This window comes from Chlorocebus sabaeus, chromosome 13, assembly GCF_047675955.1.
Source record: "Chlorocebus sabaeus isolate Y175 chromosome 13, mChlSab1.0.hap1, whole genome shotgun sequence".
Classification (NCBI taxonomy): Eukaryota; Metazoa; Chordata; class Mammalia; order Primates; family Cercopithecidae; genus Chlorocebus; species Chlorocebus sabaeus.
In genome coordinates this window covers 60427486-60453746 of record NC_132916.1, presented here as the reverse complement: position 1 = coordinate 60453746, position 26261 = coordinate 60427486, and the positions used below count along the sequence as shown (strand labels likewise).

Below are 26261 nucleotides of genomic sequence, written 5' to 3'. Positions count from 1 at the left end.
TTGACAGCACTTCCAGCTTTCTTAAACCAGTTAATGTTTTTTCTGCTTCAGATAAGCTTTCATATATCTTTTTATTTTTCTGAGTAGTTACTATAACTTGAATTTATTATTCTCTCAGCAGGTCTCCAGAAACTAATCTTTTTAGAGAATGTGTCTTGATATCTTCAGAACCGTGGAAACATTAGCAAACAAATAAAACTGAAGACAGAAATCCTTGATGCTTGGAGGTTTGCCTGAGTGTCAGCTGAGAAAATAACAGTTTTCTGCAAGTAGGTAATGTTAAATGTTATCAGAAAGAAATTAATAGGCTATGGTTCTTTTATTATTTTCTTCTCACATTTATAATTGTTTTTTATCAGAAAGGATATCATAAATATCTAATTCCCTTTATTGATAAAGGGAATTAGATATTTATGAAATTATTGGAGGATTAGACTATAGGCTAGGCCTCCAGAAATGACACTCAAAACAACACTGTGAAATTGACTCACCAAACTGGGAGCCTACTAGGCCAGTGGGTCACAATTGAGAAAATGGAAAACTGGGAAGCATCACTGAGTTGTTGACTTCAAGAACACAGCACCATGGCAGTGATCCAGGGCTTAGAAATAAATGTATTGGTGCAATTGCCTCTTGATACCCATGAAGCTGGGAGCTAAACACTGAGTGCTATTGCAGAGATGCAGAAAAACCCACGCACTCCATGGTTGTGCTAGACAGCTTGTTAAAACAAACCAAACCAAACCAAAACAAAACGAACCCCTGACATATGACTAGAGTCATTTTTTGGGGGAAAAAAAATCAAACCTAAGTTTCTTGAGCTGAAAAAGTGCTAACCATGGTCAGTCTGTGGGGAAGTTGCTGAAGTTGAGTGGAAAGTAAAGTACATCTCGTCTGTCCCAAGAGTGACAAAGGGAATCTGGAGTAGGCATAGCTTCAGCACAGGCTGCCTTCACCCCCACCCTCACTTCCTTTCTACTTACTTCGATTCTGCAAGTTTGCCATATAATACATGACCTTCCCAAATGAGGTTGTAGGTAAACAAGGCAAATGACTGTGTGCTGATATATCCATTGGGATTGCATCTATTTTATTTGCTCACCACTGAATCTAAATGTCTAGGACAATGACTAATGCATAATGGGCACTCCCAATGTTAATTAAATGAATGAATGAATAATTCTTTACCATAATTCTGTGGGCTATTCTGAAGTTTTCTGGGGTAGCATGAGAAGAGATTATTTTTCCAGGACCTTTTTGCATACACACCAGTAAGCACTGCCGTAGATGCAGCCACATGATGTGCAGCTGCGATGGGCTGATGAAGGGCAAAACCTGACATTGAGATGACATTTCCAAACATCTGGGTCACTTCTCATCTCACACTTTTCCCCAACCAAGAACGGAATGGTACTAATCAAAGACAGACCCCTACAAGATAGGCCCGGAGAGAAAGTAGTTTAGGTCTGTAGAGCATAAAAAGATACCTCCTGTTAAGAGACTGAACTCCCTGACAGCGCCTGGAAGTTTGGATCTCTATTAATGTCCATCAAGTGAGTGAATGAATAAGTGAACAGTCAGCAAGACATTACTGAGTGCCTACCCTGTGCTGACACTGTACCATGAGTGTGGATACAAAATGAAATGAGATTCAGGCTAGGTCCTGTCCTTAAGAAGTTTGTAGCCTATGCTGAAGTCAGAACATAGAAGGCTATGGGCACTTTCAATGCTGGGTACCCACCCTGACTGGTGTTACTGGAGGAGGCTTTGAAAGAGAGGACTGCAGGCCTGAGTCTGGAGCATAGGAAAGAGTTGTCTGGTAAAAGAGAGGACTTCTCCAGGCATAGATAGCTGCCTGGGCAAAGTCCAGAACCTTAGTTAGGATCTTGCAAGCAGCTGCCAAGGATGGGAGCAAAACTGCTGTGGGTGAAAGCAGAGAGCTTAATCAAAGTGGACATCACAGAGGGGATTGGAGAAAAATTGGGGTCAATAGTGATTTTAAAAAAAAATCTTTATGGGCTGGACTGGAGAGGCTTGGTTTGCTTTGGAAGAACCAAGATGCTTAATGAATTACTTTAGCATTGTATCAAATAATTACAATATAGCTATCTCTGTATTATAGCTCTTAATTGGCTCCAGATGTCTCTCACCAATGATATTGGCGTCCATCATTTTGCCCATTTGAGGTAGAAGTTACCCCCAAAGAGGAATACCAAGCCAAAGTGTTTTTAGGCCTTTTTCTTGAATTATCTCATAGAATGGCTATGACCAAAAGAAACCCCCAACCACCCAGTTGAAACCTCAGTGAGGCTGATTTCTCCTGCTGCTGAAGCCATTAGCACCTAGTGTTGAGAACACCCCAGCTCCCAGAAGATGCATTTTCAGGGTCTCGTACTTGACAGTGACCCAGGTCCACATCATTTTATGCAGAGTCCTGTCTACCATGTGGGTGGCACAGTGAGGCCTCAACCTCTACACACTGTGGCAGCCCTCAGCACTCTGGTGCCAGAGGACGGCAGATTTGGAACTGGGGCTGATTTCAGCTCGAGCTCATGTTTTCCTTTTTAAGCTTTTCCAGTGAAAGAGCAGATTTCTATCCCATTGCAGGCTGTTAAAACGTCAGAGACTAATAAGTTTTCAACAATCTGTCAGTGCAGATCTCCAGCAACAACCTGGCACTGCTTTCAAATCAGGGCCTCATCGTCCAGCCCAACCTTAGCCAGTCAAAATAAGAGACACACCAGCAAAAGAAAAAGAAGAAAAAAGATAATCACCTCGAGCTGAGCAGAAATTCTACACAAATCCATTGTTGCCAACAATCAATAGCAAATCTGTGGGCTACGTAACCTGAGGTGACCCTTCCAGAAGAGCCATCCCTTATAAACCTCTAATTAGCTATGGTTAGGAGTGACTTGAAAGATATTAATGCTATTGCTATTGGAAAATGAGCTTACCAGCTTTTAACAGCTTTGTTTTCTTCTTCAGTCAAAGAACAGAATGTTAGCTCAATGGCGTATGCTTTCTATTAGAGCAGTGCCAGCAGCAGCGGTCTCCAGAGAGTCTCTCAGCATTTTATTACATACCCCTATTTTTAAATGTTTAAAAACTACTTATTATGAACCAAAACTTGGAAAACCTGGTTTCAGCCCAAGAGTAATTTTTATTTTTATTTTTTTAGTTCTTAAGCAAACTTCCAAAATGCAGAACCGTGTTTTCTGTCATTTTATCCCTAGACAGTAGAGGGCAATAGAAAGGCTATATGGCTAAGATCTCCTTGTACTCCTGTGGGGAGATCTTGAGGTCAGATGGCGTGGTGCAGGCTCAGAGTCATTGTGTCTTACGTTGCACTCTCCAAGTCATGCAGCGTTGTCTCCATGAGTCATAGTTAGTCCTGACTCCCATAGCACACATCGAAATGCACACTGAAGACAGCCTCTTTCATTGTGCAAAATGACTATAACCTCTGCACAAGTTCCATTTTAGGAAAATCTGTACCTGTGAAGGCTGATGGTGTGGAATATACTGGAGTCTCTAGTGCACCCAGTTATAGGAACTGACTAGACATCTCAGTTCAAGGCACTTTGGGAATAATTCTGGTATGTGCTCTAGGAATTTTCCTGTAGCAGACACAAATGCATATGCCACAAATCTTGATACACAGTGCAAAAATGTCAGAATTTTGCAATACAATTTCATCTTTTATTTATTGTCTCAGAATCCCAAGGGTTGGCACCTAGCCATACTTTGAGTCTATCTATCAGAAAGATAGATACATCTGTGAAGGCAAACAACTAAAGCCAAACACATTTCACTTATATATAGTCATTTTTAAAAGGTGAAGTTCACAGACACTTTGTGTTGGAGAAAACAGGAGGCAATATAGAAAAAAAAAAAAAAAAGAGAACAGATTGGTGCACATAATGGAAAGAACTGAGTATATCAGGGTTCAAATCCCAATCTTATTCCTCAACAGCTGTGTGATCTTAGTCACAGTTGACTTATCCTTTCAAAACTCATAGAGTAGAGGGAGTAACAATGCTCACTCCTCTACAGAAATGTAATATATGTGAAAGCATCTTATATACCCTAAAACTATAATGGGGCCTGCTGTGTATGTGGTTTTGTGGAAGGAAGGAGGTAGAAGCAGAATAGGGTCATTTGGTGGTAGTGTGTACAAGATACAAAGCACAGTTCTACCATGTAAATCATGGGGTTTTATGAGGGGAAGATTTTGCTCCTCCCATGATGGAGAGCCCTGGTCATTCAGACGTTAGCCTGCAAGACCAGAGGTCTAGAGAGCAGAGGTCATTGGGGCAGGATGGAGGCGGTGACCATGTCTGATGTGCCCTTATCCTTGGCATTGAGAAAGCGGGAAGAACCCACCTAGATTTGAGAAAAAGGGGTCTTTTCTAGGTGATCAGCCAAACTGGCTACATCCTGATGGGTTGTTTAAAAGTTTCTGAATAATGTATTCTGATTAAGTAGGGGAGAGAGAAACTAGTATTAAGTCTTCAGTGGAGGTTGGAGGTGCAAGATAAGCTGGGAGGATGTTTGCTCTAAGAATGAGAAACTGTGGATGCAAAAGTCTGAAGGCGATTGAGGAAATGAAGGAAATGAAGAATGGCTAAAGGGAATAGGATTCAGATAACCAGTAGAACTGGAGAGTGGAGAGACACAAGGCTGGGGAAGTTGGCAGGGGTCAGCTCAGGAAGGGCCCTGCAGGACTCCATTTAGTGATTGGACACAAGCCTAGATGTTGCAGGCCGTGGATCTGGAAGAAGGCCCCGTAGCTCACAGGCCATCTGTTCAAGGCAATAGAGAGAGATCCCAAAAGGGTTTAGGAAGTTTCTGTAACATGAGTACCACATGCAGCAGCCGTGTTTGCTGACCAATGTCGCTCCCCACCACACTGAACAGGACCCTTAGGTGGAAAAAGGGTTCTACTAAGTGGGGTACCACCTTGTTAGTGAGTGTCTAATGACATCCTCCCAATTATGTCTAACACTTTTAGTTGTGTCAATCAGCCAAGTTAGACAATGCCACCAGATGCCCTCCTCACTCCAACTCCCTTCTCAGTAGTGCCTCACACAGTGTGTTCACAATCAGATAGATTTCTTTAGATTTAGTATACTCCATATGGTCTTTATGAAGCATAGATCATAGAAATGAGAACATGGCTTGTCAAAATTCCAAGTCTAGCATGACTGTATTATGAAGAATGTGGCCTTCTGAATCATGCAGAGAGTGAGCGCTGAGAATGAGCTAAAAGGGGTGATGAACAGTTAGGCCTCTGGATCCTGGAAGGTGGAGGAACCAGGGTCCTGGAACAAATGCCCCCTCTTCACCCTTTTAGGGACATCTCCCTCTCAGAAACTGCTGGAAGAGCATGCTGTACTTCAAGAAAATCATTCCTTGACTTGACTGTCACCTTCAGAGGAAGATTTGAACCAGAACAGGACCCTATGTTCCTGCCCCTGAGCCTGATATTATGTTCAGCAAGGCCTCAGTCTGTGTTGCTGTTGCTCCTGGACAGACGTCACTGTGAGCTGCTGGGACGAGCGCCTTTTTGTCTGACTGTGTGTTGCCAACAAATATGTACTCACACTTGTTAAACTCCAGCCATCTGGTCAATGTGTCCAAGCTTTAGGCATTCGTTTTCCCGATTTACACTGCAATTGTCAAGCTACTTTATAAGACCCTACAGATAGCAAAACATTAATAGATAATGTCAGCAATATCTCCAGATATTTGCATATCTGATGTCCAGATCTCCAGACATCATGATTCAGAGATTCATGGGCTCTCATCCAGTCTGTAACTGAATGAATATTTACTCAGGACAAATGAGTACTTATAATGTGCTCCTTGCAGCTCAGTGCAGCAATGCTCCTGTACATAAACCAACAATTAAATGTAATCCCATACACTTATAGTTTAAAAAGAAATTCAAACCAGTCCTTGGAATTAAATAACCTCACTGCTAGAGAAAATGACTTCCAGAACATGAAGCCCAACATGCAAACGCAGAGCCTCTGAGCCACACGGGAACAAACACTTTTGCACAGGGATAAGGGCTTGTTGTTTAACTACTTGTGAGGTCAAAGATCCAGATGTTCCCATAGACAATCAAAAAACTATTACTGGTCAAATTGTATTGACCATTTCCACATGGACAGCGCTGAGACATGCAGTTGGCCTCAGAAAGGAAATTTCGTTAAATTCTACTGGCAATCAATGGCAACCCCAAGCTAGAGCTAGAAAATCCAATATTTTGAAGAAATGACTGACAGGTTTTATAAGCTGCAAGTCAAAATGAAATCATGTGTATTTTGCTAGTAGTCATATACTGCTTTGGTAGAGTTTACCAAACTCCACAACAGACTTTGGCAAGAGCAATACTTGAAAGACACCTCCTCAAAGTTCTCCTTCACCTCATGAAAGTAGAGACTTTCTGTCTAATTCATTGCTGCTTCCAGCACTAGGATCAACATCCATCACATCATAGGTTCTCAATAAAAATTGCTTAGCTGAAAGAATGAATACATAATTTGGGGCAAAAATACACTGAACCCATTTATTACTGCAATTAAAACCTGTGAGACAAAAATCCTTAAAGAGAAGAATATGTGAATAAAGTTATACTTAAATTAGTTCAAATTACAAATTTTGATGCCAGTACTCCACTAAGAAGTTAGCATCTGGGGCCATGCGGTGAATCTATTACAGATGCTTCAGGTGGAGTCAAACCTGAAGGCAAAGATTTCTCCATTCTCTCAGTGTTGAAATATCTTTCAATGTTTTTGAAAGATATTTTTCCTGGAGAGCAAGAATCATGAATATATATATATACACACACACACACACACACATATATATATATGTAGACTTCTCCATCTCAAATAAATATATGTATATTTATATATATTTCATCTGTCTATATAAAATATATATATCATATATATATATATATATATATTTTTTTTTTTTTTGAGGTGGAGTTTCACTCTTGTCGCCAGGCTGGAGTGCAATGGTGCAATCTCAGCTCACTGCAACCTCCGCCTCCCAGGTTCAAGCAATTCTCCTGCCTCAGCCTCCTGAGTAGCTGGCATTACAGGCACTCACCACTGTGCCCAGCTAATATTTGTATTTATTTTTTTAGTAGGGACAGAGTTTCACCATGTTGGCCAGCCTGGTCTCGAACTCCTGACCTCAGGTGATCCACCTGCCTTGGCCTCCCGAAGTGCTGGGATTATAGGCGTGAGCCACTGCACCTAGCCCAAATATATATATTTTTAAATAGCAGCTCTTTTCACTGGCAAATATTACCAAAATTAAATAAATAAATAAAATTTGTTTTAAATCTCCTTGATCAGAGTCCATATCCTGTAAATGGAGGTAATACCTATATTCTATCTCATTAGTACAGGGTTAAGGAGTTAAACTAGCAAAGTGTTTCAAATGTCCAAGAAGAAAAGTTATATAAAGTTCACTTGGGGATTATTTGAAGTAGTAGGTGCCATGTTATTCATGGTTTGTAGTTTTCATTCAAATTACTTTATTGCTTCAAGACCCTCTGCAGGCTTCTTTATAAGTAGAGATAATCACTGACATGAGTTTTAATTGTTATTAGTACTTATGCTCTACTATGGGTATCTACTGGAGTAACTAAAATGCAAATACCAAATAGAAGTGAGTACCAACAGAGATATAAGAAAGAAATAGTTCTTTATTTTTTGTGGATTGTGAAATCAATCCCAAATCATTGAGTTGTCTTTAAATTATTAAAGACTGATCAGGGGCATATTTGGTCCTCTTAGATCCGAAAATTTATAAAATAAAAAGGGAGGACTCTTAAGAAAACGAATACAAATGAATGGTCACAAAAATAAGAATAGAATCTTAGAATGTGTCAATGAAATTGAAGAATCTTGAAGATCATACTTCATTAGCTTCCTAGTAAATCTGCCTGTGAAACTGACATTGCAATATCATATATATTCATCACTTAACAATGCTTATTATTTAACTGATGGTTAGCAAACTAGGAGGTTTCTGCTTATTTGAATCGTTTTAACCTTGTAATTTAAAACTGTGATCTCTATGTATTCTTAGTAAACCAAAAAATAAATTGAACACAATAATAGGAAATAACTTTCAAAATAATGCATTACATATAGACCAATGTTATTAAACCTACCAGCTTATTTAAGGGCAGGAGTTATATCTTAGCTTTGAATCCTGCTGTCCACAGAATGTTTGGCTTAAAGCAGGTGCCCAGTAAATGCTCTTTAATTCATGACCAAATGAAGAAAATATCACCAAGTAACATGATCATTAAACGAACTGTATTAAACTCAAACATGTCAACACAGCATACCTGGAGATCACTGATAGGTATGAAATTTTTGAGGGGTGTATCTTGTGCACGTATGTGTGTGTACACACAAAGTAAACACATATGTATGTATGCACGCATATTTATACGCAGATACATATGAGATATGTTACATAACTGTGCTTTGTAGTGCACTATGTTTAGTGATTAGGACCCCAGGTTCTTGTCTGGAGTCTAGTAACAGTGAGTTTGAATCACAACTCCACCGTATTCTAGCTCTTTGACCTTGGAAATGACCTAATTCTAACCCTCTGTGCTTTCACTGAAAACCATGGAGACAGAGCTCTTAAGAGATCAAATGAGATAACACACAGAAGGTTCTCAGCACAGTGCCCAGCACACAGGGAGTGCATACGCCATGCCATCTATGACTAACAGACCCTTAAATTCTGGCCCTTGTCAGGTAAAACAGAAAAAGAAGGAAAAACCTTACTTTCCACTTTGGGTATTGTGCTATCTTGCTCTCCAATCAAAGGGAAGCTTTGCTCTTCGCTTTGTCCTACAAGCTCATGTCTCCAAATCATTGAGGAAGTGTAAACAAGTGGAGCCAGAGAATGTGGGCTCTGGGTCCAACAGCTTCTGCATGGCACCTCCCAGTCCCATGACCACAGGAGACTTTCTGAACCTGCCTCCTCATCTCCGGAATGTGAAGAAAACTTTCTGCCTCACAGGTTGTCCTGGGGATTAGATATGATCAGGAAAGCTCCTGGCTCAATAGTACGATTTCGTGAATGTGCGTATCTATATATTTATCTATCTCTTTCTCCATTTTTTTAAACTTCAATGTTTGCCTCCCCTTCTCCATATGTTCAAATTATCCCTACTATTCAAGGCCTAGCTGAAATGGTGATTTTTTTTAAACTTATTTTTAATTTGTGTGGGTAAATAGTAGGTGTATATATCTATGGGGTGTATGAGATGTTTGGATGCAGGCATACAATGTGAAATAAGCACATCATGCGAATGGGGTATCCATCCCCTCAAGCATTTATCTATTGAGTTGCAAACAATCCAATTACGCTCTTTAAGTTATTTAAAAATGTATAGTTAAGTAATTATTGATTATAGTCACCCTGTTGTGCTATCAAATAGTAGGGCTGATTCATTCATTTTATTTTTTTTATATCAGAAATGGTAATCTTTTATGACACTTTCCTGATTGTTTTTGAACCTAAGTTAACATTCTTCTTTCCTGAATTTCCTATAAATTTTTTAAGCCACTTTCTACTTTACATTTTTTTCTTTGTCTATGAATCCATGAGGTCCTTAGGGTCTGAATCCAGGTCTACTTTATTTATATTAATATATTCTACTCTGCTTTTGAAATAGTGTGTATACCAGTGTGTGTGTGTGTGTGTGTATGTGTGTATGTATGTGGTAACAAAAAAGTTTTAATGAACACCTGTTTTTAAAATCTTGTTCCCCACTCCCGCCACTTCATTTTACAAAGATTTTTAGTTCAATGTACATTTCTGTTTGTGTGAATGTTTATACACAGATTACCATTCCCCATACATATGTACACACATATATATTGCTAAGGGTATTAAACCTAGACTGAAGTCTTTAAGCCTCAAAATGTTCCAAAAAAATGATGTATTGTGCACCGTGCTATCATTGTGGAATTATGTTCTTCATGTTGAAAAATCTCTCATTTATTTTCAAGTTGTTAAGAGAGGAGACATTGCCTTGTAACACTTCCCATAATATATTCCATTGTTTTTATTTCCGGGAAAAAAATTTTATCATTGTTACTCATTTACTATAAGTGAAAATATTAAACCTTTGGAATCAAGAAACTAATATTCAGTTGTTTTCTTGGCCTGCCACCATTCATACCTTCACTTTAACTGAGGCCAACATTCTTTTAGAGCTCTTTGTTAGTGAAACATTTCTTCATCCAAACCCCAAGAGTAATTTTTATTTTCAAAAACATGATCTTGTTATTAACATTCTCAATGTCATCTATACAAACAGATCACACATAATTCATGTGCTATCACTCACATTGGATAATCAAAGAATATTATTTTACAGAGATCACTTAGGTGAAATTGAGGAATAAAGGAGTAAAATTATGGAATGGATTCACATAAAGGTTTAAAATCAAGATCTGGTCTTGAGTATCTTTAACTACTCATTGGGCATGTGTGTTAGTTATAGGAAATCATTACTAGTCTTTATTTTCAAATTTGAACCTGTATGTGGCTTTTACTTTCTAAAAAAGAAAGTAAACCCCTTTTTTGATCTTTAAAGTGGAAAACCTTTAAGGTAAGGCACATTTTACAAAAGATAAAATATCAGTCAACCTATTAACATCTGATGTTTCAAATATGTGGTTAGGTGAGTTGGCAAGAATATTTCTTCATAAGGAAACTATTTTGATTATCACAATAATAAAGTCAAAGGGCTCTGGCAAAAGATACCTTTGAAAAATGGATATGAAAAATTATGCAAACTTTCAATGACACTTGGAACTCCAAGTAGCCTCAGAAATCTTACGGCGAACCATAAAAGTATATTGTAGTCTTGGTCACGCATGTACCATTAAGATATATGGAAGCTGAATATCTTGAAAATAATTTTTATAGCATTGTTGATTATTCTTATTTTCCAGCTCAGCTACACAACCCAGCATCCTAGGGTCTCACTTGATTTCATCCTTTCTCTCATTGCCTGTCTCCTCCACTTCCCTCCAAACTCCAAACAACTGAATGCATTGCCACGTCCTTTTATTTCTACTTCTCAAATCCATTTGACTTTCCTTATTCTACCATGGGCCCTCAGTTCTCACTGCATTCTCATCCTATGCTTAGATTTCTGCACAGCTGCCCCAGGGACCCTCTTTTCCTAGTATTGCCTCACTCCATTCTAATTGTCACATAGCAGCCGGAGTGATCTACTATCGCCTGAGTCAGTCACCTCCCTGCTCCACAGCCTTCCATGGTGATACAGTTTGGCTCTGCGTCCCCACCCAAATCTCATCTTGTAGCTCCCATAATTCCCTTCTGTTGTGGGAGGGACCTAGTGGGAGATAACTGAATCATGGGGTTGGGTCTTTCCCATGCCGTTCTCATGATAGTCTCACGAGATCTGATGACTTTATAAGGCAGAGTTTCCCCATACAAGCTCTCTCTTTGCCTGCTGCCATCCATGTAAGAAGTGACTTGCTCCTTCTTGCCTTCTACCATGATTGTGAGGCCTCCCCAGCCATGTGGAACTGTAAGTCATCAAATCTCTTTCTTTTATAAATTGCCCAGTCTCAGGTATGTCTTTATCAGCAGTGTGAAAACAGACTAATACACCTGACTACTCTTTTCCCTCAAAATAACGCAGAATTCTTAGTCTGACACACAAGGCCTTCAAGCTCTGGCTCCTGCTCCCTAATCACACATTGCTCTAGTTTTACTGAGCTATTTCTAGTGCCCATTATTCTTCCTTACCTCTGAGCCCCTGCACCTCTCTTAGAAGCTTCCCCTTATGCGTCCTTCAGGTTACAGCTCTGGTATCACCTGGTCCTCCTGGAGGCCTTCATGAACCTCCACTGTTCTGTCAAATGCCTTTTCTAAGAACCCTCGTAGCACCATCTGTTGAGGCATCAATCACACGAATGGAATTTTCTAGTATCAAATCAGGGAAGGCCTCTAACTTCTTTTCAGTGTTGTCCATTAGAAATATAAAGCAAGCCACATAGGTATTTTTAAATTTTCTAGTAGCCGCATTATAAAAAGGAAAAGAAAACAGGAAAAAACTAAAACAAACAACCCCAGTGAAGTTAATTTAGTAATATATTTCATGTAAACTAAGATATTATCATTTTAGCATTAAATTAACAATGAAATATTTTACTTTATTGGACCAAATGTTTGAAATCTGCAGTATGTTTTACACTTATAGCAAATCTCAATTCTAACAAGCTACATTTCAAGTGCTCCGTACCATATTAAGACAGCATAGTTATAGATAAAACTCTTACAGGAAATAATAAATGCTTGTTTGTTTTATTTTGCACTTCCTGTATGCTCATTGTAAGTTTTAAGTATTCTTGAATCATTTTTGTAAAATGTAAATTTTTGTAAAAAAAAATATGGTGTAACAAGACTCTCAAATTAGAAAATTTTATCATGTACTGAACAAAAACAATGACTTGATATACTGGATTCTTTCACTGTTGTTTACCACACCAACATTGTGCAAAACAAAAGTAGCATGCAGAAGAACCTTCCAGATAGCACTTGGTAATTGCATTGAGTGTTATTAGGTATAAAAATAACCCAGTTCTTATTATATTTTAGGCTGTGAAAATTTTGCACAGTAGGTCTACACTTTCTGTTATTTATTTTAGGTTCAGAGGGTACATGTGCAGGTTTGTTACATGGGTAAATGCATGATGCTGAGGTTTGGTGTACCAATGATCCTGTTACCGAGGTAGTGAACATAGTATCTGATAGTTTTTCAACCCACACTCCCTCTCCCACCCTCCCACTTCAAGCAGTCCCCAGTGTTTATTATTGTTCCTATCTTTGTGTCCATGTGTATTCATTGTTTAGCTCCCACTTATAAGTAAGAACATGTGGTATTTGGTTTTCTGTTCCTGTGTTAGTTCATTTAGGATAATGGCCTTTAGCTTTGTCCATGTTACTGTAAAGGACATGATTTTGTCCCTTTTTATGGCTAAGTAGTATTCCATGGTGTATATGTGTGTGTGTGTGTGTGTGCATTTTTTATGTGTGTGTGTGTGTATATATGTGTGTGTGTATATATATGTGTGTGTGTGTGTGTGTGTATATATATATATATATATATAAAATCACATTTTCTTTATTCAGTTTGCCATTGATGGACATCTAGGTTAATTCTGTGTCTTTGCTGTTGTGAATAGTGTTGCAATGAACATATGAGTGTATGTGCCTTTTTAGTAGAAAGATTTATTTTCCTTTGTGTAGATACCCAGTAGTGAGATTGCTGGGTCAAATGGTAGTTCTGCTTTTAGCTCTTTGAGGAATCGTCACACTGCTTTCCACAGTAGCTAAACAAATTTACATTCCCACCAGCAGTGTGTAAGTGCTCCCTTTCTCTGCAACCTTGCCAACATCTCCTTTTCTTTTTAACTTTTAAATAACAGTGGGCATTCTGACTGGTGTGAGATGGTATTTCATGGTGGTTTTGATTTGCATTTCTCTAATGATTACTGATGATGAGCATTTTTTCATATATTTGCTGGCTGCAAGTATGTCTTCTTTTGAGAAGTGTCTGCTCATGACTGATGCCCATTTTTTTTAAATGGGGTTATTGGTTTCTTGTTTGTTGTTTAAGTTCCTTACAGATTCTGGATATTAGACCTTTGTTGGGTGCATAATTTGGGATGATATTCTCCCATTCTGTAGGTTGTTAGTTTATTCTGTTGATAGTTTCTTTTGCTGTGCAAAAAATCTTTGGTTTAATTAGGTCCCACTTGTTAATTTTTGCTTTTGTTGTCATTTCTTTTGGGGACTTAGTCATAAATTCTTTGCTGAGGTCAGTGTAATGCCAGAATGGTATTTTCCAGGTTTTCTTCTAGAGTTTTTATAGTTTCAGGTATTATAATTTACAATAGCCACAAAAGAATAAAATTCCTAGGAATATAGCTAACTAAGAAGGTGAAAAATCTCTTCAGTGAGAATTATAAAATGTTTCTGAAAGAAATCAGAGAAGAGACAAACAAATGGAAAAACATTCCATATCCATAGACAGGAAGAATCAATATCTTTAAAATGGCCATACTGCCCAAAGAATTTATAGATTCAATGCTATTTCTATCAAACTACCAACATTTTTTTTTAAATAGAATTAAAAGAAACTATTCTAAAAGTCGTAGAGAAACAAAAAAGAGCCCAAGTCACCCAAGTAATCCCAAGAAAAAATAACAAAGCTGGAGGCCTCACACTACCTGAACTTCAAACTATACTACAAGGCTACAGTAACCAATCAACATGGTACTGGTACAATAACAGACACATTGACCAATGAGACAGAATAGAGAACCCAGACATAAAGTTAAATGATTTTAAAACAAAGCATAGGGAGCATAAAAATAAGGTTATCAGATTAATTTAGCATACACGTTAAAGAAAAAAATGGAAGCAATGACAAAATGTATTGTTTGTGAAGAGGAAACACATTTTCTCCAGAAAAAACTCATTAAACTATATGCTAACAAGTATTTTAGATGAATAGGCTGCTATTGAAGAAACAATTAGACTTATGGCGCTATAACCTAAGAATAATCTATTTAATAAGAACATTAATTCAACTTACTTCATTAATTCAAACAGCTACATTAATTCAAAGACTTCATAAAGATTATGCAGAATCTTTATGAGTCAACGTTTTGAGAGTATCATTACTGCTGATTTTTCTTCTTTGTTCAGTAGGTTTATGCAGGAAAAGATAAGGAAAATTTATTAAGCCTTTGCTGCACAGTAGAAGTGGTTAGGTTGGTTTGGATGGGGTTCAGGACATGCCCCCGCAAAATGTGGTGCATCGTGACATTTGAGAAAGCAGTAGAAACAGGAAGGCCTTTCTGACCACCACCCTCTACCCCTACTCTTCTCTCCTGAAGGAGGTCATAAAACCTAAGAAGGATTTTCTGATCTTCACCTGAAGCAGGTCATATGACCCTCTTTGAAAAGTGCTCTCCCTGACAAACAGAGAGCCAAATCATGAATGAACTTCCATTCACAATTGCTTCAAAGAGAATAAAATATCTAGGAACCCAACTTACAAGGGATGTAAAGGACCTCTTCAAGGAGAACTACAAACCACTGCTCAGTGAAATAAAAGAGGACACAAACAAATGGAAAAACATACCATGCTCATGGATAGGAAGAATCAATATCGTGAAAATGGCCATATTGCCCAAGGTAATTTATAGATTCAGTGCCATCCCCATCAAGCTACCAATGAGTTTCTTCGCAGAATTGGAAAAAACTGCTTTAAAGTTCATACGGAACCAAAAAAGAGCCTGCATTGCCAAGACAATCCTAAGTCAAAAGAACAAAGCTGGAGGCATCACGCTACCTGACTTCAAACTATACTACAAGGCTACAGTAACCAAAACAGCATGGTACTGGTACCAAAACAGAGATATAGACCAATGAATAGAACAGACTCCTCAGAAATAATACCACACATCTACAGCCATCTGATCTTTGACAAACCTGAGAAAAACAAGAAATGGGGAAAGGATTCCCTATTTAATAAATCGTGCTGGGAAAATTGGCTAGTCATAAGTAGAAAGCTGAAACTGGATCCTTTCCTTACTCCTTATACAAAAATTAATTCAAGATGGATTAGAGACTTAAATGTTAGACCTAAAACCATAAAAACCCTAGAAGAAAACCTAGGTAATACCATTCAGGACATAGGCATGGGCAAGGACTTCATGTCTAAAACACCAAAAGCAACGGAAACAAAAGCCAGAATTGACAAATGGGATCTCATTAAACTAAAGAGCTTCTGCACAGCAAAGGAAACTACCATCAGAGTGAACAGGCAACCTACAGAATGGGAGAAAATTTTTGCAATCTACTCATCAGACAAAGGGCTAATATCCAGAACCTACAAAGAACTCAAACAAATTTACAAGAAAAAAACAAACAACCCCATCCAAAAGTGGGCAAAGGATATGAACAGACATTTCTCAAAAGAAGACATTCATACAGCCAACAGACACATGAAAAAATGCTCATCATCACTGGCCATCAGAGAAATGCAAATCAAAACCACAATGAGATACCATCTCACACCAGTTAGAATGGCGATCATTCAAAAGTCAGGAAACAACAGGTGCTGGAGAGGATGTGGAGAAATAGGAACACTTTTACACTGTTGGTGGGATTGTAAACTAGTTCGACCATTATGGAAAACAGTATGGCGATTCCTCAAGGATCTAGAACTAGAAGTACCATATGACCCAGCCATCCCATTACTGGGTATATACCCAAAGGATTATAAATCATGCTGCTATAAAGACACATGCACACGTATGTTTATTGTGGCACTATTCACAATAACAAAGACTTGGAATCAACCCAAATGTCCATCAGTGACAGACTGGATTAAGAAAATGTGGCACATATACACCATGGAATACTATGCAACCATAAAAAAGGATGAGTTTATGTCCTTTGTAGGGACATGGATGCAGCTGGAAACCATCATTCTCAGCAAACTATCGCAAGAACAGAAAACCAAACACCTCATGTTCTCACTCATAGGTGGGAACTGAACAATGAGATCACCTGGACTCGGGAAGGGGAACATCACACACTGGGGCCTATCATGGGGGGGCGGGGATTGCATTGGGAGTTATACCTGATGTAAATGACGAGTTGATGGGTGCAGCACACCAACAAGGCACATGTATACATATGTAACAAACCTGCACGTTATGCACATGTACCCTAGAACTTAAAGTATTATAATAATAATAATAAAAAGAAAAGTGCTCTCCCTATACCCAGGGTATAGGAGTCAAAGATACTGAGATACCAAGAAGAATGTGAACACACAGGTTTTGCTAAGCTTCCCCCAGTTCAGTACCATTAGACCACATTTAGACCACACCCTTTGTCCTCTAGTCATATTTCTTTGTGACTGCCCACCCTTCCTCAAGCCTTTCATAAAAAATACAGAAATTTGCCTCATTATTCAGGCTTCATTTCCTAAAGAAGTCTACAGTGTCATGAAAAACTTATATAATCAATTGATATTCTTTTCTTTTGTTAATCTGTCTTCTATAATTGCGCCCTCAGCCATGAACCTAGTGACGGGTGAGGAAAATCCACTGCTTCTCACCTACAATTTTCAACACACAAACAAAGGGCAAAACATTGTTTTAAAAAGTTATGCAGTTTGTGCAAAATGAATGTCAGGGGAAAAAATAGTCAGGCTAGTGCCTTGCAGAAACACTATTTTTGAAAAGCTATTTGGGTGGCATAGGAGAGCCTAAGCTGTTAAGAAGATTTTTCAAGCAAGGCGTTAAGATCATTCTAATTGTAAATGTTATTAAACCAGGGCTTTCACTTTTTTGTTGTCTTTTAAGACTTATTTAAACAATATGTGCAGTATTCATTGTGGAATTTTTTTTTTTTCCATGCTGAAGTCCCTAGGGTGTTTTGTGGCAAGGTGCTGACAAAAATTCATTTTCGCTGAATTTCCTCTAGTGAAATAGTTCTCAAAAAATTGATTTCACTGGTTTGCGTGTCTTGCTGATTTTTGTAGTAAACAGAAGAAGCTCAGTTTTGCAATGTAAGATCACATTGTAGTCACACTTAAAATTTTAAATAATGTGTCAGCAGTGAAATAAATTTGACTGAAAGTTCAAGTGAATATCTAGCTGAGGTAGAGAGTGAGGTATGTCCTTTTTGGATAATCTGAGGGATTTTAACTGACATGTTGAACATCTTATAATGTTACAAGATAACATTCCCCAGTGTTCGCTCAAGATCTAAACTGCCTGAGGACCCTGCTACTGACTCTTTCCAGGTTGAACCCTTGGCAGTTAGGGAATGTAATATTTGTTGGGTATTTTTAATGATTTATTTTTTAAATATTAAATTTTCTACTTCTTTTCTTTCAGCCTCTGTTTCAGTTTAATTGAATAATATCTTGAGACAGATTGACATACAAACTATTAAAAATGTTCATCATTTTCAGCTACTTATTGATATGAAACAAGATTTTCCCCATTTTACAAAAAAAACCACCCAAATATAGAAATACAGTGTGTGCTGACTTTGATATAAAACTATATCCATCACCCATCCTTCAAATGTTTGTGTTTTTAGAACAGCCTCTTTTTTTGTTATTGGTATTTTAAAAACCAACCTACCCACTCAACCTAACCACTTCTACTGTATGACAAATACTTAATAAATTTTCCTTGTATTTTCCTATGCTTCTCACTGATTGACTTTATAAGTAAATAGTATACTTTTACATTAAAAACTATATAGTACTATAATACTTTGATCTCTTTCATTTATTAGAAATTGTGCATAAGATTCTGCCATTCAAAAAAATAAAAGAAAAACAAAAATACTTAGAGGTGACATCCCACAGAAAAAAAAAGAGATTCCACTACTCAGAGTTTGAAATTCACTGTTCTAAGCAAGCATTATGTGGTAGAACAATTTCTGGTCCTGCTACCAGAAGACCTGAGTTTAGTTTCAGATACACGAAGTAGATGGTGTGACTTTGGACAAGTCACCTTGCTTCTCAGGCTCTGACTGCTCACCTATACACAGGGCAGGTTATGGCATTCCGGGGAAATAGAGGAAGCTAGGATGGAGCTGGAACAGAGAGAATCTAGAGGGAGCAGAATGTGGGGCCACCTTCAAAGCTCTACCATGTGGTACCATATCCTTTGGATAGACTATATCGATTTCTCTACATCAGAATAATTAAATTGTTTCTAATTTTTTAGATAATGAGGAGCATTGTGATGAATGTATTTTTACGTATTTTTAGGTTAGGAAATTTTTCTGGAATAAGAATTATTGAATGAAAGAATAATAGCTTTAATTTTTTTCTAAATACTTTCTGTAAAACACATTTCTAGAAAATTTATTCAAATTTTGGCCAGAATTGAGTGAGAGTGTCTGTGCACCTTCCTATCACTAATTGTTTTTACATTTAAAAAATTTGTCAACTTGATAAGCAATAATGTATTTATTATTGCTTTCATTAGATTTCTTAGATTACTAGTGAAGTTTAATATATGTTTGTGTCCATCATTTCTTTGAATTTCTTTTACTGTGTATTGCTAACCATCTCAGTTATTTTTCTACTGTGTAGTTGGTAAGAGTAATTGTTTCATAAAATTTCTTTGATTATAAAGGATATTAATTCATTGTCATATTTTACAAGTATATTATCAAGTTTGTCACTTGTGTTTTAATTTTATAAAATTTCCATATATAATTTCTACATTTTTATGTTGTCAAGCTTGACATTTGCTCTCACTCATGACTTTTACGCCTTGAAACTGCTTCTGTATGCTAAGACCACTATATGTGTACATTTCTATTTTATATTGTTCTTAATACAAACAGCTATTAATCTACTTTTTTTATGTTTTATCTGAGATTGATATAACCTACTTTTTTCTAAAAAGTCAGTTTTACCTATACCATTTGTTGAATGATCCATCAGTTTCCCATTGTTTATGAAGTTTTACTAATCTTATACTAAACATTTCATATATAATACAAATCACTTAGTGTCAATTTTACGTATTTTTAATATTCTATGAAATGCGATATTTATACAAAGATCTTTATATACCTTACAGATTAATTTTAGTTATCAGATATTTTTATAAAGCAATACTGCATCTGTGTAATAGCTCTAAGGCAGTCATACATCTTCTTGGTGTTTCCACGCCTAGTGCAGAGTTTGGCATACATTAGGCACTCAATATATAGTAACGGAATTACATGAGCCTTTTTCAAGAGAAATATTCTATTTTGTGTGACAAAAGAAGGGACATAAAGTAGACTACATAGATTGTGTTGGCTACTTCAGTTTCTTTCTCTTTTTTTTTTTTTTTTAAATAAACACTAATAAAACAGGATTGATATCTCTTGAAAGTTCTAGTGAAGCAAGGAGGTTTTCCAGAAGGTGGTTGGATCCCTTTATTAAAAGCATCTGTGCCATGGCCACTGGCAGAAGCCCAAACAGCCTGAAGTGGATGGCTCTGGGAAATCACAGAGAGATAGAAGACAGCCAAATTCTAAGATGGAACAAACCATAAAGTCATACTCCATCTTAATTTGATGACCCACAGGGAACGTCTTTCTGCCTCGTCAAGTCTATAAAGCAAGGCATTTATGGTGTTCTTGTGCACTTAATAGGTAACAAGAGTAATGTATAATAATGCAATTACACTGACTTCACACAGACTGTTTCTTAAGGTATTCTGTTGTTAATTTTACTACTTTCATTTTCTCCAGGTGTGATTGATTTTGCATTCATTGTTTTATAATAGATTTCCATCTTCGGTGAAGCATTCAGAAAGCAAGTGCCTGGGAATATTATCTCAGGGAATATTCACGTTAAAGAAGTCATATAATTCAAAAGATGAAAAATGCCATGTATCTCCTATCCAATATGGTAAGTAACAACTGAAAGTCAACTCTGGATCATCTGTATAGTGGGGCGATAAAGAGCATATAAAATCATAAATAAACTCAGACTGGTTTTTGTTTTGGAATGGTTCCTGTACTTCCATATGAATAAGACAGTGACTCACCCCCTTGGGAATTCACAGTACATCAAACCAAATTAGGAAGCCAGGCAGCTGTGACCTGCTTTTGTAAGGGCCAAGAAAACTACAGAGTTTCACTACTGAACCTAGAACTCAGAATGATTCCCTGATTCCCATGCCATTTGGGACATGGGTGTGTCTTACTGACTCATATAAAATGCCACTCCGGGCTTGTGTTTTCTCTTACCTTACCCAGAGTTGTATGTGAGGAAATAAAGGCTTGAGAGATCTTGAGGTGGCAGTTTACAGGAGGACAAAAGGAAACAGGAGTTAGAATAAACAATATTAGTCAGTAACAACTTGGATGCAAGACTGACCTTATGCAATCTCTAAGGTAAATCCCCAAGATTTATTTTATACAACTACAGTAAAAATTACCCTCATGAATTGAGTTCTAATACTAATGCTCATTTCAGGTACACTGAATTGGAGGAGGGAGAGAGCTCTAAACAGCTTGTTCTCAGTCTGCTCCGGTAAGTTTTATTTTCCATTGTTTTGGGAATGCCTTTGGAAAGGATAGGAGTTGTGGTGATTCTCGAAATTAGAGGCTGGGATGAAAGCATAAGCGGTATTTTTTTAATAGTACAAAGGGATGTGGAGAACAGGTTAGAAAGAAACTCTGGTTGTATTAATTTAGGATCTGATAATACTCCTCCAAATTTGAAACACTCACAACCTACCCAATAGCTGTGATTTTTTGGTACCTGGCTTAATTTTCTGTGAAGGTATTAGAATAAAAATTAGGAGATCTATTCTATTTCTTTATTTTCATTGGTGAATCAGCCTTGTTTCTTAAAGAAAATGGAAACCTGTTTTTATAAAGAATTATTTAGGTAGTTTTTCTTGAAAAAAATAAGTATCTTCAGAATGTCCAGATGATGGATGTATTACGCTATGAAAATTTTAATATAGGGGAACATCTCATAATGGAAACAGCTTAATAAGCAGGGAATTTCCATGCACTGATTTTTGTAGAAACTCTAGTATTATTTTTATTCCTTGTTTGGTTACAAGCAGTGTTCTCTTGGCTTTTGTTCAGGGTAAAGCTTACAAAACTGCCTGTTGGGGTCTTTCATCATTATTGTTGCCACTGGAAGGGCTTTTACCACCACTTTTGCACTCTACAGCCTCCTGAATACATCCATTCATGTAAGAAAAGGATTAAATTCAAGATAACCCTTGTCATCTGCGTTCTGTCACATGGTTAGGATGAAGACTGACACAGGAGACAAGTGATGGTAAGTTGGAAATAGCCTGTTATCCAAGAAACAACAGTTATTTCCTTATTTTATACTCAAAGAAGTGTGGGACTAAACCAAAATATTGGCGTCTACACTCACTGACTTTAATAGGCGATCCTCCTCTGGGCCTGACCACTCCCAAGCTCTTTATGTCTTACCCTCTGTTATTCTTTCAACAAAGCTTGAAAATGAATAAGGAACTTTGCTGGCACCTGCCAAGATAAAAAGAATTCACCAGTGGCCACTACCAACACTGCATTGTTTATCAGAACATAAAGTTCGGTTGAAATCCCACAGTGATGTCATCCCCCAGCACTTACTGATGAAGCTAGGGACAATTCCAAGACATTTTCAATGGGATTGGATACTCTGCGCAGGAAATGGTCAACCAGCTTGCACTTCAAAGACTTTTCCTCTACTTAGGTTGTGCTTCGCTCTTAAAAGAAGTGGAAAGGAACCTAAATCACAGACTCAGGCTAAGTTGATTCTTAAAAGGATTCCAAGAGAACTTCATATGCTGTGGTTATTTTTCTATGGGTTGATAACTTGATGTAATTACTGGCATTTAGGTGACTCTTTTTCTGAAACATCGTTAGACTCATGGAGACTTTGTTCTAGGAATAGAAAAACATTCAGTATCATATGGGTAATACAAAAATAGTCCTAGAGAGACTGGTCTTTTAGGAGGTAGAGCTATAAATGGTTTGAAAAGCAAATTGTCCACATTGATGGGGAGGGTCATGTATATCTAGGTGTTGAAAACTAGCATCAAAGAAATAAATTCTCAAAAGATTAAGAGATCCAAAATTTAGGATACATGTATTTAGATGGAAAAAGCAGCATGGAGAGGACTTGACATGCTATATGCCAGTTGAGGTGTTAAATATTTAAACTTTTTCTCATTCTATAATGTATGTGTTCTGTATTCTAATTGGAAAAGATATGAAGCAGATATAGGCACATTTTCTACTTATAGAAATGCATTATGATCTTGAATTCTCTTTTGCCAATGAAATTTTTGGATGACACTACAAATATTCTTATAAAATTATTAAAGAAAATGACTAAGCTAAAATTAGTGAAGGCTCATGATCACTTTTTAAAAAATCTGAATGTTTCAACATTATCTAGGATAATTAAGACAAGAATATAACCTTTTAGGGTTAGGAGACCTAGGTTGAAGTTTGGTTTTCTTATTTATAAAATAAGGATAGCAATATTTACTTTAAATATTTCTTGTGAAGGCTAAATGAGCTAATTTTAAAGAGTTCTCTAAATAGTAGTGGTAGTAATGATAATAATAACAACAGCAGACTAGGCAGAGTTTCTTCAGTGCTTGCAATGTGATGGACACTGTTCTGTCCTGTATTAACTACTCTAATTTTCGCAACTCCTTCATGGATCAGATACTATCCTAGCAACCCTTTAACATATAAAGTCAATCATAGAAAGGTTAAATAATTTGCTCAAAGTCATTTGGTTAGTAAATGGCAGGGTCAGACTTTAAACTGTCTTCTATTATGAGCTGCTTCTGCCCATACAGTGCATATTGAAATACTAGGAATAAAAAAATATAGTATGCTTTGCCTAAAGACCGCCTATGTAATAAATATAACACAAGTAATCTAATGAGGCTTATATAGTCACAGTAGGGATGTGCTACTGTCATGTTGAGAGAAAATCTATATGTGGTTGTAGGGACTAATAGAGCAATTCACAGTGAGGACGTGATTACTTAAGTGTAGAAATTTTTCATAACGTTTTATTGGGTGGCAGTATCTTAAATATTTCTTTTTTCTTAGCAAAGTTCTTCAAGAAGTCATAATAAGCCACAGAGTTACAGTGGTAACATCTGGAAGACTGGTTCCTTAGGTGAGCCTCCTAAAAGGCCTTTTGTTAGGTCAAAATGAACAAAGGGTTCATTATCTGCTGCCCTTATTTTTCCATGGAAACTGAAGACTTTCAAAAAAGGAGGCATTCGGTAGCAAAAGTGGAAAGATTGGCTTGGATTGTTCTCCCTGCCTATTATAGCCAGAGGAGTTCTTTTATTTTGAGAAGACATTTACAATTCTTTCCACAAGCTGAACACACATTTACCCAGGAGAATAACTCCCATACTCAGTTGATCTGAAAAAATGATATAATAATATTTTGATACCTTCTATTTCCCCTTATTAGGAATAATAATTTGGGGAGTTTTTAAAATGAATACATAAGGCAGTTAGCTTTAAACATTTCCCACAATACTGCAGAGGAAATAAACACAACACAAAACAATTCCCATGTGAAAACCTACTAGTCAACTTACAGTGATAATCTGATCAGAAAACACTTTGTTCATTATAAAATGTTAGATACTATATTTCAAACATGATAGAAATCTGAAATTAATCCCTGTCCACGCATAAATGGAATGCCTTAAAATGCCATAAGATATTGTATTTCCACCTTAAACACCTTTGTGGCATAAGTCATCCACAGGAGCTATCTGTTTATAATAAAAAAGTAAACTTGCTTTAAATACAATTGAAATTCCAAATATTTTTAAATTTAGGATGCATCCTACAGGGGTTTCACTGCCAATACTTTCACTCTGTTTCATAGCTGCACATATTCTAGTAGTGGTACAGAAACAAAACTGGAATTCTGGTTTCAGAGATGATACCGAATGTGAAAGATAAAGAAACTGTCTGAGGCCTAGTATACTTATGTCTTTTTTAGATTCATAAATAATGACATGGGTAGCTTCCATTCTCAGCCACGACAAAATAATCAGTAATGAGGAACTCATCCAGTCATAAACTATTACAAAACTGAACAAAATATTTGAAGCAACTGTTTCAGATGTTGGAAGACATTCAGAATAGAATTGTGGTTCCTAGGAGAAAGGAATAACATGATAAGAGCCCCCCAGTTGCCCCAGCTCTCTGTCTAGGCCCAGGGAGGTGGAGCCAAAGAAGAACCCAGGGATCTTGCTGACCTGAGGAGGAACACACTTTGAATTTGAGGCTAGAATTTTGGACCAGACACCCAGAGAGAAGAGAAGTAGAAACTGCATAGAGAAGAAATGCCAGAAATCTGCATGAAGGTTCTTTTGAGACTTGGTCAAATATTAACCTCCTCGTTCATGTCCAGGGAAAAACTACAAGGTAAAACGGTGTAGATCTGTTGGGGAGCTGTGAGTGAAATCAAGATGCCAGGGCCACAAAGAGCTAGGAGTCACAAGAGTTCTGGCTAACCAAAGTAGGGAGGGCTCACTGACACCTTGGGCATGCAGCTGAGATCTCCAATCACTACGCTTTAGGAGGGAGGCCACTTTAGTCCTATAGACTATGTCCTGGCAAAGCTTATTCACAGGCCTTAAAAGGAGCAACTGATTCAGATTCATAAGTAAATTAACTTCCTACCGGAGCAAAATTCAACAATTATTAAAGGAAGACAACAGAATCCAGATTCTCCAGTTAGGATTCATGGCATCCAGCATATAAAAAAACTTTACTATATGTGCAAAGGAAGTGAAAAATTTAACTAACAACAACAACAAAAACAACAAATCGATAGAGGCAGACTTGAAATGACAATGTTGAAATTAGCAGATGACGCCTTTAAAATAGCTATTAACAGCACATTTAAGGATTCAAAATAAATATAATGGGTAAACAGATAACAAATCTTAGTAGAAAACTGGAAACTGTAAAAGACAACCACATGAAACTTTTAGAATTAAAAAATATAATATCCTGCATTAAAAATTCACTGGTAGGGCTTACGAGCATACTTGACACTACAGAAGAAAAAAATAAGTGACATGGAAAATTTGAAAAAAAAAAAAAGTATGCAAACAAAGAGTAAGAAAAGGTCGGAAAAAATCCCTGCAGACTTTTTGTAAAAATCTACAAATTAATTTTAGGATGCACATGGAAATGCAAAGGACTTACAATAGCCAAAACAATCTTGAAAAGAAGCCTAATGTTGGAAACTGTTTGATCTTACGACCTGCTATAAAGCTGCAATTATCATAATAATGTAGTATCACCTTACCATACACACACACAAAATATTATGTACTGTAGACCTAAATGTAAGCGAAAATTACACACAAGGAAACATAGATTATCTCTGCAACCTTGGGTTAAGCAAAGATTTCTTATATAGAACACAGAAAGGATAAACTATAAATATTTTTTGATAAATTAAGCTGCCAAATTAAAACATCTGCTCATCAGATACTTTATAAGATATGAATTACACTAAATATGTATAAATTATATTAAAATATATTACAAACCATGAAATATATTATACTTCTCTCAAG

The 26261-nt window shown here is 37.0% G+C and overlaps 1 protein-coding gene and 1 long non-coding RNA gene across 6 annotated transcripts in view; one reads left to right on the top strand and one right to left on the bottom strand.

Annotated features, from left to right (window-relative positions):
* The window catches only part of PDE7B (phosphodiesterase 7B), a 332402-nt gene that overhangs the window by 241313 nt on the left and 64828 nt on the right, over positions 1 to 26261 (bottom strand). The window lies entirely within an intron of this gene.
* LOC103240322 (uncharacterized) overlaps positions 20560 to 26261 on the top strand; it is a 28658-nt gene continuing 22956 nt past the window's right edge. For all 5 annotated transcript variants that reach the window (XR_005241272.2, XR_012095050.1, XR_005241271.2 and 2 more), the window contains exons 1-3: positions 20560 to 21039; positions 21122 to 21178; positions 21833 to 21943. This is a non-coding gene — a long non-coding RNA (uncharacterized lncRNA). The remainder of the gene's footprint in view (positions 21040 to 21121; positions 21179 to 21832; positions 21944 to 26261) is intronic.